The sequence below is a fragment of the Crocodylus siamensis genome, chromosome 4 (genome assembly GCF_052110815.1).
Source record: "Crocodylus siamensis isolate JL-2025a chromosome 4, ASM5211081v1, whole genome shotgun sequence".
Taxonomy (NCBI): Eukaryota; Metazoa; Chordata; order Crocodylia; family Crocodylidae; genus Crocodylus; species Crocodylus siamensis.
This window is the reverse complement of record NC_143398.1, coordinates 57166016-57178455: the sequence shown is the minus strand read 5'-3', so window position 1 is coordinate 57178455 and position 12440 is coordinate 57166016.

The following is a 12440-nucleotide window of genomic DNA, read 5'->3' as shown; positions in this document are numbered from 1 at the left end:
TTCCACAGTATTAGCTCTTTGTGAAATATCTGAATACAATCTCAAAGGGCTAGATTGTGATACTCTTCAGGTGTGTCTACACATGGCTGTACAGTGCCTTTGTTACTGTGCTGTCATTTAGTCCTTCCTTTTGGAAGTATGAAAAGATGGGGAAGTAACAGCCTGTACTGGGTCATGCCGGCTGCATTTTTGGCCGCTATGTCATATAGCAACACACTATAATGAAGGAGTGTGTTGCTATGGAGATGTAGCGTTGTCGCCATGGTTTTTGACAATGGATGCTATGGCGCCGCAACGTGTCACTATGGTACCATAGCATCCTGTATAGATGTACCTTTCCTCATGATGAATGCTGTGTTGCCCTGTGAATAATCAACAGTAGTACACACAAAACAAGGGAGTATGAAATATAAGAAAGTATGTCAGAATGTGCTAAAAGGGGAGAGTGGACCTGAACTGAAGGAATGAAACTTCCCAGTAAATTTCATGCAACATTTTTTGCCACTTTATTTTGAGTAGTTTTGTGCCTCAGTTTCAATTTTGACAAAGTAGAGGTGATAGGCAGGGGGAATAATGAGGAAACTCTCCACATTTTCTTGCACATTTGCCATCATAATCACTGGAACTTTAAAGAAATGGATGTTATTGGAAAATCTAAGATTTTAAAGCTACCCTTAATTTCCCCCCACCACTTTTTTTTTTACCAGACACAGATCATTGCCACGTTCTGCTTTGCATCAAAGACCTAAACCCTGTCTACTGAGACATTCTTTTACTAAAGTTACCATGCTTTGTTATTCTATCACTCAAGCAGTCTCAGAATTCATTAATTTTTCTAGTAATGGGTTTCCCAAGAGACTGTTTCCCACAGAAGTCAATAATAAGTAATCTGTAGAAATTAAGGGAACCTGGTATCTTATCAGACATGATCTATTGTGAGACTTAAATGGAATCTCAAATTCTCAAAACTAGTTTTGTTCCCAGGCCATAATATTTATGAGAATATCAAAAGACCAAAAGAAGTGAAGGCTTCAAAGAGAGCTACTCTTTCTGAAATGCATAGAATGCAATTCAAATCTGTGTCCTAGTCTTGTAGGACATCTTCCGAAGGTTTTACAATAGCCACAAGAAATTAATTAGCAACATAAAAATTTATTTTAAAAAATCAATAAAAATTCTAGTCTTTCTCTCATCTGGGCTCACTTTTTGCCCCAGATATACTCTGTGTATGCTTTAGTTGCACGGTAAACTCTATAATGGAGCAGTACAGCATAAGTTTTATACCCTGTGGGCTCATCTAAATGAGATGCTAGTGGTGCAGTAGACTAATTCTATTGCGCATTAGTATGGCACAACCCCCGCCCCAGGCTAATGCTCAGTAAAATTAGCCTACTGTGCATTAGCATCACTTAAAAAGCATGGGCTGGTACTAATGCTCAGTCCTACCAATTGCAGTACATTTAGTTAGTACCAGAGCTGTGCAAAATATCTATGCTTCATTTTGGTTTTGGTTTCTCCCATTTCAGAGGACAGTGCTTCATTTTGGTGTTTTGGATCACTGTTCTGTTTTGATTTGGCAGAATCTGTTTTGGAGTTTCAACTTTGTTTCAGTGATTCAGACATAGGCTATAATGGGGAATCACTATAATGCCTATAACTTTACCATTTCTTGCCTGATTAGGATGAAAATTGCAGGTGTGGTAGTTGCTTCTGAGGGCATGAAGCCTGTCAAGTTTCAAGGAGATAGGTGCAGGCTTTTTTTGTGAAACTGCAACTCAAACTGTTCAAAGCAAAACTTGTGACGTGTGACTTTGTGTGTGTGTGTTAAGGCACAGCAGAATAAAAACAGTAGGGATGGTAGCGTGTAACAGGGGGTCTTCATGGTGCCAGAGATATGTTGGCAGGTTTTGTATTTCTTGTTATGGCATGGTCTGTATCCATTTGGTGTGTTTTCAGCTGTAGGAGGTGTGCTTCTGGTGATGAGATTAGTGAGGTTCAGTGCTTGTTTGAATTTACAAACCACTTTTCACAGACGAGCCTATATGAACTTTACTTCATCAGTCTCCTAGATACAGAAACTCATGGGCTCAATATAGACATTGGATTTATGACACTATTACCTGCCCAACATCTGACTCATCAGGTACCTCTCCACTTTTACCTGCTACATCCCTCTCACCCCCTGACACCTCAGGTTATGTTTTCACTGATTGGCTTTCTTGCCTGCATTCCATGTAAGCCTCTGGTTTCTTCACTATTCCTTCCATCTAGGAAGAGCGGGGGGGCTTCCCAGTGCAGTGGAGATCTTGGCCTGCCCACCTGTTTCTGGGCCAACCACCTGCCCCTCTTTCTTCTGCCATGCCTTGATGGAAAAATGATTCAGGTGTTTCCCAGGCAGGAGGCTACCCATTTAGGCCCCTGATGTCTAGGGGTAACATCTGTTCTGCAGCTCCATACCTCCCCTAACACTGTGGTCCATGCCTCACAGATGGCACCCCAGGCAGCTAAGCTCACCTGGAGCCTCACAACTTTACTGCAACCAGCAAGCCTCAGGCCTCTCAAAGATCTTATAGATCTGGGTTTTCCCTAGCCAGGACTGTGAGTGCATGTGGTGGCTGGAAGTTATAAAGTTATAACCTGCCTTTCACCTTGGAGGTTTGCAGTTCTGGCATTTTTTGAGGGCTGCCATGCCACTGACAGTCCTACCAGGCCTCCTGGTCCTGGCAGGGTGCAGTTTTAGGTCATGCCCAAGACCTGGGGTCTCCTCCTTCCCTATAGCCCCATTCCATACCTTCAAGTTTGTCTTGGCATGGGAGCTCAGCAGGGAGATGTTCTTCCCCTGCTGGCTGGTGATACAGTGAGTGCCGCCTCCAGCTCTGAGAGTGGGGCATTAAATGTTTAAAACATAAAAATAAAAAACGGAAAATAAAAAACAGAAAATAAAAAAGGAAAATAAAAAAAGCTCATCCTCTGGCACTGGAAGGCTCATGCTGGGAACTGAAATTGGGGTGGAGGAGACTGTCATGCTGGTGGTGCTGGGGGTTATTATTATAGTTGCTGTTAGCGGAGGTGGGGCAGGTGTAAACACTGCTCCTGCCTCCTTGCTTCTACTAGCAGCAGAAGCCTCATGCCTGCTAGGGAAGTGGGTGCATCTAAGCTGGGGGGGGAGGAATTACAGCTCTCACTCTGCCTCCTCTCCCTCCCCTGCCATAAGACCTGGCACTTGCCTTTCCAGCACGCTTCATAGTGTTTGATGTGCTGGAAAGTGTGTGTGTGTGTAATATATCTTGTATGTGTTTAATATATGTGTGTGCAATATATCTTCTCTGTGCAATATATCTGTTTAATATATGTGTGTGTGTGTAATATATCTTATATGTCTTTACTATATCTTCTATCTGCTTACTGTATCTTCTATCTGTAATACATTGGAAAGGTGTATAGCCAATCCTTTTCAAAAAGAGACTAGCAAGAGACTGACTAGGAAGCCAGTCACAGCAGCCAGCCAGTACCTTTCACACGCTGTAGCTTCCAGACAGACAGCTGACAAAAGGCAGAGAAAGGCTTCACAGAGTGCCTTATAGGATGATTCTCTGTCCCTCCCCCAGAGCACTGGGATTGGAAGAGACCTCAGGGACAGATTGCAGGCACTGGCCAGCTACAGATGTCAATATCAGAGAAGTCCTTCCCTCCACCTCCCACTTCCCCCTCCTTCTTCTGAGTTTCTGTTTCCCTGCAAACCTGCCTCTGAAACATTCCAAAACACCTGAAATATTCCAAAATGTTTCAGATGGTTTCATTTCATTTTGGAGATGTTTTGGAGCCTTCTGTTTCATTTTGGATCTGGTGTTTCAGGTGCCAAAATGGGCCAAAACACCTCTGAAATGAAAGAGCTACTGAAATTTCACACAGCCCTAGTTAGTACCTGTCATTACAGGTACTAAACTAAATGTGCCATAGTTATGGTGCATTAATACACATGTAGACATGCCCCATATAGGGTTCAGCATGTTGTTGGCACTTAAATAATAAAGGAACACAACAATAGAAGAGAATTTTGATCTTTCAGAAGGAAGGGATAGAGCATGAAATGCTGAAAGTCAATAAAACTAGGAAATTAGGAAATCTCTTTGAAAAGGAACAATTCCTGCTAAATATAAACTCTAATTCCCAGAAATTAGTACTTCTAGACTAGGGAGTGTAACAATAGCCTCCTCTCCTATCTGTGTGGTCAGGATACATAGATAATACATACCAGATTAAAACATAATGTTAGTAGAATAGAAATGGGTTTCCTTAGAGAAGGAACTATGCTTGTTTCCTCAAATTCTGGAGGTCTAATAATGTGAGGTTCAGAAGTTTATAAGACTGAAGAAACAAATTGGTTCTTTGGTACAAGGTAGGACAGAGACAAATTGGTTCAGAGAGATTTACACATTACTTTAAGGTGGCTCCTGGAGTTCTTAACCCCTGGATTGTCCACACAACCCCTGAAACTAATTTTAAGAATACTTTAGGAGGCTTAAAGTTACACCACTCTCTAATTTGGTTTCTCTCTAATTTGTGTTACCCAGTTTGTGTTCCATTAATGTGTGGCTACAGATAAGCTGCCCAAATTGCAGTCCTCCAGCATCCGAGGGTGCAGTGTCCTCTCCTCCCCAGCCCTTGTGTTCTGCGTGGATGAACGTTCTAATCTCTGACACCAAGCCAACTTCCCCTCCCACCTCTGATGGTATGCCCTGCCCCTCACACCGAGGGATACTACCTCATACAAACAGCTTTCAGAGCACATGCCAGATAGCCAAATCCATGTGTGGGGTGTGTGAGTGTGTATGTGTGTGTGTGTGGGGGGGAAGGTAGGGGTTTGAATCACGTCCCTATGAGTAGCTCCCCCAAAAGTGTCTTCCATCATTGCTCCTACCTCCCAGCCACCCTGGGAAGCATAACCAACACTCCTAATCCCAAATCCCAATTTATTAAAACATAAGACCTTTTTTAATTTACTTATTTCTTTTAACATTCTTTTTTTTTTGCTGCTTTTTATTTTATCCTTCAGTGACTGACTTCCTTCAATTCACTACCCTTCATAGTTTCATAGTTTCATAGTTGGTAGGGTCAGAAGGGACCTGAGCAGATCATCAAGTTCGACCCCCAGCCATGGCAGGAAAGAGTACTGGGGTCAAACAACCCCAGCAAGGTGTACATCTAGCCTCCTCTTAAAGACCCCCAGGGTAGGAGCCAGCACCACTTCTCTTGGAAGTTGGTTTTAGATCCTAGCTGCCCTGACAGTGAAGTAGTGCCTCTTGATATCTAGTTTCAATCTACCCTCTGCCGGCTTGTGACTGTTATTTATAGTCACTCCTGGTAGCGTTCAGGGGAACAGTGAATCCCCCAATGCCTGCTAGGCCCCCCTGACTAGTTTGTAACAGGCCAATAGATGCCCCCTCAGCTTTCTCTTGTGGAGGCTGAATAGGTTCAGGTCCCGTAGCCTCTTCTTGTAGGGCCTGCCCTGCTGCCCCCTGATCATGCGAGTGGCCCTCCTCTGGACCCACTCCATGTTGTCCACATCCCTCTTGAAGTGCGGTGCCCAGAACTGGGCGCAGTACTCCAACTGCGGCCTGACCAGTATCGCATAGAGGGGGAGGATCACCTTCCTGGACCTGCTTGAGATGCATCTTTGGATGCATAACAAAGTACCATTGGCTTTCCTGACCGTATCCCCACACTGTCGGCCCATGTTCATTTTGGCATCAATAATGACTCTAAGATCCTTTTCTGCCTCTGCACGGATGAGAAGGGAGTTACCCAGCCTGTAGGTATGCTACTGGTTCTTCCTCCCCAGATGCAGTACCTTGCACTTGTGTTGAAACCCAACCTGTTCTCATCCGCCCACCCCTGTAACCCTCATGGCAAGTCACAGCTGCATGGGAGAGCGACAGTCAGAGATGGTGTGGCTACTACAAAATTGAGCTAGCACTGACAGATCACTATATGAGCAGCTCAAAGTGCAACATGGAACATGGAACAAGTCCCTTAAGCAGCAGCCTCAGATACTATGCATGGCCTTGCAGAAAGAATGGGTTTTAAATAGAAAGGAAAGGGACTGGGTCAGGGACACTGCTGAAAGAGGCAGAAGTGGACTGATTAAATCAGCAGAGATAAACAAGACTCCATAAACAACTGCCTTGTTTATTTCTATTTAAGACCCTTTCTTTCAGCAGGTTCATTCATAGTACCTGACAAAGTAGGCTGTTGCCTATGAAAGCTCACGACTCTCTGAATTAGTCTATAAGGTGTCTCTCAACCGTGAATTCTGTCTGACTTCAGACTGACCAGCAAGCATATTAGCCTATGGCAGAGAAGACCCTGCTCTAATGTCTAATTTGCTCTAATTTGCCTTGTAAAACTGCATTCCAGTATAAATGAGCCAGATTCTTTGCTTGGAACCATGTATCCAGAAGAAATATGAAGTCTACTTGTATGCTAATACTAATTCTAACCCTGAGGGAGCTGTGGCTTACTTGAAAATCTGCCAGCTTCCATAAAGCAATCCACCAGCAGTTATAGCCAGAGCATAATACCCCTCCAGTCTGGGGAATAACATGACTCCAACCATATGATCAACCTTACCCTGGAACCTGATGATTAAAAATCCCGTGTGAAAACTACTATTGGTCTTTCAGAGCACCCCAACACTACAAAATATGTATCCAATGCTAGCCAAATTTTGCATTATGAGAAATGTCTTATGTAAACATTGAATCTTTAATGAACTGCCCTCAGCTAAGAAAAAGAAAACTATAAAAATCCCCTAAAACGAAGTTGACGTTCATTTAATTGTAGTTTAATTTATTGCACTTTTCTTTAGTTTTGAAGTAATGCACCTTTAATCCTTTGTTACATTTTAATTGCCTTATCCCAATGAGCTCAAAAGGCTTGTTTTCAATCACTTTGGCTATGATTTAGTTTTTCTAAAGGTATTGCCTTGACAAGTCTAAAAAATAAAGTCTGTTCCTCTATAGGCAGCTCCAGTGCAGACTTCAACCATGTTGTCTCACCAATAAACGTCAACTCTTGCTTGAAGGGAGCACCTCTAAGAGTGAAAGGACAGTTCAGTCTCGGTGCTTATTCAGTTCTTAGCCTCTCTAAAGAGTCTGCCAAAAAAAGTTGCCAATTAGTGCTAATTGTAGTGGAGGTTTTTGTGATGTGGACCCTTGTCCACTGGGAATTGGATTAAGACCATCAAACTCATTTCCTATGCTGGCGATATGTTTTATTCAGGTCACTACCACTTCTACACTGTTAACCTTTTCTAAATATTGCTTGATCATACACAAAGAAAGCAAAGCCTAAAGCCTCAACTGTTTGTTTCATTGCAATTTCTGTATGTTAAAGAGTTAGATTTATTTGAGGGATTTTTCAAATTAATTGAATTTTCCCAACCATGGTGCATAAAGAAAAAAACGTTAAGAGTCATAGGGTCTGCTGCTTCTTATGTGGTTATGTAATAGTACATAAATGCAAAGGATTTCCATTTTTAGACATCAAACCCTTGACAGATGTTTTTGGATCTAGTTGCATTTAGTAAGTCTCCATTATAGTGGCACACTTTGATCTGGAACATTCCTTGTCTGTGATCAAATGTAAAATGAATTCAAAATCATCCCCTTTCATCTCATGTGAGCAAGACGTGCGAACCATTTACTTAGGCCCACTACTCTTTATGATGAGCATTGTCTTTTTTATTGGTTCCTGGTGGGATTTTTTTCTTCAGATGAACCAGCTCCTTTATATGTCCTTACAAAAGACACTGGCAGAATGTCACTTCACATTTGTCAGGAACAAATGACACAATCTTTTTAACAAGTGATGTTTAACAATGTCCTGCAGGGGATTTTTGCTAACTGACATTAATTAGCCCAGAAAAAGGATAAGTAATTAAAGTACCAAAAACTGCTTTCAAATAATCTGAAAGCTCTGACTCAGATTCAGAAATGTAGACACAAAGAAATCTGAAACTGCATAAGATTTCTAAATGCATTTTTTTATGTGTATTTCACATATGATATGGAAGATCACACACAGTTTGGACATATTTGCTTATAGTGTTTGGGCACAGCAAGGTATGTTTAAAAGTGAGCTTTAGCATTATCCATTTCTTCATTGTCATGTCTTTAAATCATATATTTACCACAACTGCCTGCATTTTCTATAGCTTCCTTTTATAATAAGATATGGAAAAGGGAATTAAGTAAACATTTATCTACTCTTTCCGTATTCCTGTTAATTGTCCAAATATATGTATTTCTGACTCTCACATATAAACAACATACAATTCTATATTTGAGTATAATTACTTTTTGTGTGAACAGTTAACCAATGCCTGTGAAGACCTGTTCAGCGTAAAGAAATCTGCAAGTGTTATCTATCATGATTATTGTTGTATAAATATGTCCCTAGAAAAAAAATTGGGGAGGGGTTGCAATCAGAGGTCAAACAACATTAAATTAGACATAATAAGCTCTGTGCTGTTGCAGCTGGTATATACTTTGTATTCGAGCTAGGTAGAATAGAGTTGTCTGCACTACTCTGAAGTCACAGAACAAGAGGGACCAAAACACACTATGGCCTTACAGTTTAAACACATGAGGAACAAAATAGAGCTCCAAAAGATTAACAATTTCTTCATTGGCCTTCCTAGAAACACAGGGGAGAGGACACAAGCACAGTAAAAAGCAAAGGAGCAGGATGTCATCAAAATGGCCAATCCCATGTTTCCCCAAACTACTGAATCCAGAGAGGCAAGGCCATGGCCTGCTCTTAGCTAGTACAGCTGGGTTGGTAAATGCATGTTGTGAAAGGTTGAAATAAGAGCATAATGTCTTCAGTAGTTCCTGCTAGGGAGTTTTATCTGCTCTAATAATATAACTCCTACACTGATAGAGTCAGTTTAAGCTAGTGGTGGGCAAAGTCTAGCTCATGGGCCAGATTAGGCCCATAGCTGGACTCCATTTCCCAGAAGCCCCTGCTCACATCTCCAGGATTTAATAACCAAATGTTATATTTTTAAATTATTTTTCTAAAATGAAAGACTTCCAAGATTAAGTCAAGTTTCAACCTCATCATATATTTTCCTGATTAAGCTATAAGCCTCTAATGGTAACAATTACATTCTTGGGTAACAATTACGGGCAATTAAAGATAGTTCTGTAATATTTTAGCGTTATTTTGATTCCAAAATCATCTTTATGCTATGATCAGTTGCAGCTAACTATCTATTTTGGTATATTTGAAATATCTCCCATAGAAAGTTTTTTTATACTATCCCAAGTGAGTTGACTTGACAAGGGCAGCAAAGTTTAAAAATTCTGTGAAAACAACACTGACATTATTTAATGCTAAGGATAACATCCTCTCCAATATGGAGAACTGGTGTAAGGCCCCTTTAGCCCTGTTCAAGTCCATTTAGAGTGAGTTAACAAGGCAGGCTGAAAGGCAAAAGGAAAGAGGAATTTCTGGCCTTCTCTTTAGACTAGGGAAGGAAGGGAGAACAGAAGTAAGATGCAGGTGTCAGAAAGGAAGAGTCTGGAGGAAGTACAAGGATGGCAAGCGCTTTGAACCTAGTTAGAATCCTGGCTGTAGTTGCAGCATCTTGGTGAACAGGAATAGGAATATAAGATTAAACAGGGCCTCAGATTATCAGGTCCAATCCCTTGCAGGCAGTCATTTGTTCAAAGTATTCACAAGGCCATCTACTCTGACCCTTTTCACATATTTCAGACACAAAGCACCCTTTGAAAAACCCTAAAATGTGCCTTAGCTATAGAGCAAGGGAGACAATGGGTATCTTAAACATGGAGTCCTCTCATGGTATTGCTCAGTATACAGTGCATGAAAAATAAACAGTGAAAACATAAAACAGAAATGTAAGGGGACAATCTTTTATGTTCTATGGCATAACAGTATCATTGCAGTTAATGCTGATGATTTAAACTCACAATTTAGGTGAGATAGAAAAACAACAAAAGTCTTACACATGGAAAACTGAGGCATAGGAGGAATTAATGACTTACTCAATATCACAGAAGAAATCAGGGATATGATTCCCCACTTTGCACTCATAGACATCTCCTGCACAGGGATTTCCCCATGTACCTGCTAGCATAGAGGGATATGTACAAGTCTTCCCCCCTCTGTGCTTGTAGACCTGTGGGGGAAATCCATGTAGATTTCATGGATTTCATTCACATGTTTGCAGGGGCAGAAGTGGGAGACTGACAAAGGTCCCCCCAAACACCCTGTTTGCAGATACTTAGGGGTGATTCCTTTGCACAAGGTCTGGCTGAGTTGGAGAAGCAGGGTTTGCCCCTTCCCTGCCAGATCCAGTTCAGGGTGTAGCTGAGTAGGGAAGCCCACAGAGGTAAGAAATGTCTGCTACAATAAAGCAATAGAGTCTATTACCACTTTTGTTGCATCAGTGATTTTCCTTTCATGTGGCACAACAAGGGGTAAGGACATCTCTTTGCTCAGCATTTTTGACACCTTAAAATGTTACGGTGGCACAAAAGAGACCTCAGACAATATCTGCTTCCACCTTCTTTGCCTTAACAACATGACCACCTTCTTTTCTACAGTTTAAGGGATTGTGTTGCACGGGGGATTTATACTGATGTTAATCTAACTCTCATATTGTAACCTGCTCAGAGTAGGGAATACATCATTTTTTGAGCTTCGTACAGCACTGAGCTTGCCAAATAATAATGAAAAGAAACTAATCTGTGTTTAGTTTACCCAACAAAACAGATGAAGGATACAGTCAGGCTAGGGACAGACATTACACATACACTGGTTTAAGTGATCAGAAACTGGTTTAAACCTGTAGCAGAACAGAAGTTCAGTGCACGTAAATCACTTTCAAAATGGCTGAAACTGGTTTAAGATAAACCTGGTTGAGTGTGGTATCAGACTTAACTGATTTGGGTCAAACTGGTTTATGCAATGTTTGTCCCAGACCCCTTCCTGGTTTATATTAAACAAGAGTCCAACAGCATCCCAGATGCTTTGCAGCCCTGGGTTGTGCTGTCTGTTCCAGAGAACGGGGCTGGCCCCACCCCTGTGTTCCCTAGCTGAAGCTCCAGCAGAGGCTGCAGGCAGAGCAGGGTCTTCCTGGCTTCCCCCTGCCCCACCTTCACCTCACCACTTGTTGCTCAAGCAGAAAGCCTCCTTCCCTCCCTCCCTCCCTTCCATCTCCCACAGCATGGACCCTACCCCACAGACCTTAATCGTGTGGTATGCTAGTTAATGCTGAGAGGTGCCTGTCTCAAATTTCACTGGGACAGGCAGACAGGACAGTGTCAGCTTAGGGCTTTTTGGAGCTAATCAGCAGGTCAGCTGGTAATATCCCTCTGTTCCTTCTTTGGAAAAAGCTGTTTAAGAAGAGCTTGAACTAATGAGAGAGGCTTTTGTTTTGTTGATGGGCTGATAAATGCTCTGTTATCAGCCCCCTGCTGGCTCCCTCACCTGCCAGATTTGCAGACAGTATGAAGAAGCAGGGAGAGGGAAATTGAAAAGCTCAGTATCATCAAAAGATGCGTGCACTATGCCTCAGAGTGCTAGCCCAGGGCTGGGGTCTGGCAACCCTCCTGCCCCTTGACAGCGAGTGGGGAAAAGTCTGGGATTGTGCAGGCAGGGTGGGAGTTTACACCTGTCCCTAATCATACCATCCTGCTAGAGCCTAGCCAATCCTCCCCTCAGCTCAGCATTATGGAAGGGAAGGGAGGGCTGCTCTAGTGCCCCCTGGGTGTCTAGCCTTAGCCACTGCAGGCATGTGCCTGTATTTCCTCAGTCCAGAGGGAATGTCTGTGCAGTAGCAACCAGTTCAACCTAGGCAGGCTAGACTAACCTGAATAGATTGAATCAATTTAGGCTTGGGCTTTTTGAATGTCTGTCTCTAGGCTCAATGTTTTGACCATGTGTTCTAAAAATAATCTTAAACTTGCTGAGTGAGTACAGCTGTGCATCCATTTGCTGCCCTTCTGAGTTTCTGCCTCACGCTAATACATATGCTTTATACCATACATTAGTGTGGCATGATATATATTTTAGAGATCGGGTTATTAAGGCACTGGGAGTAAAGTGATGAGTATAGTGTGCTATAGAGATTTTACAGGCATTTGTTTGGGATGACTTTCATAACTCCATTTCTTCACCGTTTATAAGCAATGAATGAATCCCAAATTTATGCTGATAAAATCTTGAAAATACGTACTATATTTAATTCTGTATGATTTATTGTAATTCTTCATTTTCGGTCAATTATTGTAGTAGTAAATAATTCCATGATTGGGAATATTTTCCATAGATACTTTTATTTTCATTATCTGCTGATTACAGATTTATAAAAATGCTTACCTGACTTCACTTTTAACACCTGCCTGCTT